At 49.9% G+C, this 2,804-nt stretch overlaps 1 non-coding gene across 1 annotated transcript; it reads right to left on the bottom strand.

Annotated features, from left to right (window-relative positions):
• Window positions 1-2,471: 2,471 nt before the first annotated feature.
• Window positions 2,472-2,578, bottom strand: LOC120686991. Its single transcript, XR_005680497.1, has one exon. It is a non-coding gene; the product is annotated as a small nucleolar RNA R71 (small nucleolar RNA).
• Window positions 2,579-2,804: the final 226 nt, after the last annotated feature.

Below are 2,804 nucleotides of genomic sequence, written 5' to 3'. Positions count from 1 at the left end.
GCGAGAGGAAGAGGTTGCCCAAGCCCACAGCGAGCGCGATGCCCAGAGGGCTGCGGCAGAGCAGAAAGCCCAGGAGGCCGAGGCGCAGGCGGCCGCACTGCAGCAAAAAGGTGTGGCACTTGAGGCGAAGGAGGCTGAGCTCCAGTGCGCGGAGGCGGCCATCACCGTGCTCACCGACACCCTTGTGCAGAAGGACATCATCCTCGAGGCGCGGGAGGCGGACGTCCGCGACGTAGAGACCGCCCTCAAAGAGAAGGAGGCATCTGTTGACGGTCGTTAAGTGTGAAATATGACCATCAACTATACTTATAAAAGAAGGAAAACCATACCTCTTACTCGCATATTTGTATCACTAACCTAGCTCTACAGTTGTTTTCGAAGATTTATGTTTTCAGGAGCACAAGTCCGGAATAAGAAGAAAACATGAAGAATACGCAGACAAAGTCGCAGATGATCACGCCCTGCATAACACATGCAAAAGAGGCCCACCTGACAGACCAAACCGACCAACGAAGCCCCGGCACCGACGTATCAACATCAGCACCCACCAGGCAGTGTACCAGAGAAGGATGGTGGGAAGAGGCGGCAAGATGGGGCCGGCCGAACTAGGGGTTTGGCCAAACCACCCCCCCCCCCGAAGCCTGTCCAGGTGCAATTTGGCGGGAAGGTGGTTCTGGTCCTCCTGAAGGCGGTTGATGATGTTTCCATATTTATCTTGGCGGGAACCGACCTCAAGGAGCTATAAAAGGAGCCTCTCATACCACTCACCACACACACCACTAGAAGGCCTCTCTCTCGCACTCTCTTATGACTTGTACTCCTTAGGTAGTGGAGCTAGGCTAGTACTTCATCTCCTTAGCGAATCCAGTCGTTCTCGGGGTCGGCGAGCAATCCTCGGCCTCTGGTATAGCTTTGTATTCCAACTTTCGTTATGCTATGCATACTGAGTTCATTCTTGGTTATCTTGCTATGTTCTTAGCATGCTTAGCCTTGATCTGTGCTTTATCAAGTTATACTAGTTGCTTGCTTAGACCGGATGATCTGGGTAAGGATTTTGGTTCGTTGTGCTTTTGGGCTTACCTTAGCATCTTACCTGTCCACCCGAAGGGTGGGGGACCCGGGGGTGCTAAGGTAGTGACCTCATATGCAGGCATGGTGCCCGGGTATGCAGGATCCTTCGGATATGATGGTGCTCCACGGTTTGACTGGGGTAGACCGTAGGTGGTGACAGCCATGTTGGTCTGCCGGGAAGCTACTTCTCAGTTAGCGTACTCCCTGATGTTCGGGTATTGTGTAGGAGTTCGTGCAAGGATGAAACGGGACTGGATGTTCTCCAGTGCGGGTCATTCTCCCCGATGTCCCTAATTTTCCGGCACCTGCAACTCTAAGCATGTGGCTAGCGTAACTTATCTGCTAACATGAATATTATACTAGGATCTGTGCCTATGCTCCCAATAACCATAGGTGTGCTTGTTTATTCTTTATTCATGAGAGTTGGCTGTTCTATGTGTGTCACATTACCCCTGATTATCCTTTATTTATCACTTACCCCTGCATAATCAGTAGTCTGCACCTTATTTCATAATATCATGGTTGTGGAACTAGTAAATATCTTTACACAACCTCGCCATCCCTTGGGAAAATATAAATAACGATACCCTGAATACTTTCGGGTGAAATGCTACAACGGTATATCCGTGCGCTTGCGGATCTTTCTGTAAACATTAAGACATACCAACACGGCATTTCTGGCGCCGTTGCTAGGGACACCCCCGTTCCTAGTGATTGCACTAAGAAATGTCAACATGCATTTCTGGCGCCGTTGCAGGGGATGGCACTAGGTGTAAAGATTTTACTAAGCACATAAACATGGCAATATGAGTAAGAGGCAGCTACTGCTTATTCAGGCTAATGTGTTTATCTTTTTGTTTTCTCCTGATTGGATGAAAATAGGGTAGTGTATGTCTGGTTTCTCCTTGCCGACAAATTTCGTTGAAAATCTAGAGAAGCTCGTGAGAAGGGTCCGACCTCGTGTCGTTCCTCCTCCGCTCTCGCAGTCGACAAGCGAACTAGTTTCTCAAGCACCATCAACAATCACCGAACCCATGGCTGAGAAGACTCTTTGCGATTTCTCCATCCCCTCTGCTGCCAATGTGGCAACTGGACCCAACATTGATGTTGGGGACGTGAACTTTGAGTTGAAGTCCAGCCTCATAAACATGGTGCAGGCTAGCCCATTCTGTGGCAAGCCAAATGAGGATGCCAACGCCCATCTCCAGTACTTTCTGGAGCTTTGCAAGACCGTAACCATACGGGGTGTTATGGCTGACACCATCAGGCTCCGTCTGTTTCCTTTCTCCCTCCTGGGGAAGGCGAAACTGTGGTTTTATCAGAATAAGGAAGCCGTCAGCACGTGGGACAAGTGTTCCACGGTGCTCCTCGCCAAATTCTTCCCGTCGGGCAAAACAAATGTCCTACGTGGAAGAATTTCAAGTTTGCAGCAGACAAGGATGGAATCCATCCTAGAAGCTTGGGAGAGACTCCAAGAATATATACTCGCATGTCCTCATCATGGGATGGACGAGTGGCTCATGCTCCAATGCTTCTACAATGGGCTAACGACAACATCTAGAGCCCATCTTGATGCCGCTGCTGGAGGAGCCTATCTGGACCTTACAATTGCCAAGGCCACGGCCTTAATAGAAAAGATGGTCTCCAACTAGGGCTCGAACGTGGAGCGTTCCCAGCCCAGAACCAAATGCGAAATGCATACCATTAAAGGAGACTGACATGCTCACCGCCAA

Source organism: Panicum virgatum, chromosome 8N (genome assembly GCF_016808335.1).
Source record: "Panicum virgatum strain AP13 chromosome 8N, P.virgatum_v5, whole genome shotgun sequence".
NCBI classification, from domain to species: domain Eukaryota; kingdom Viridiplantae; phylum Streptophyta; class Magnoliopsida; order Poales; family Poaceae; genus Panicum; species Panicum virgatum.
Note: the sequence above shows the minus strand (reverse complement) of the source record. Positions and strands in the feature narration are given on the sequence as shown.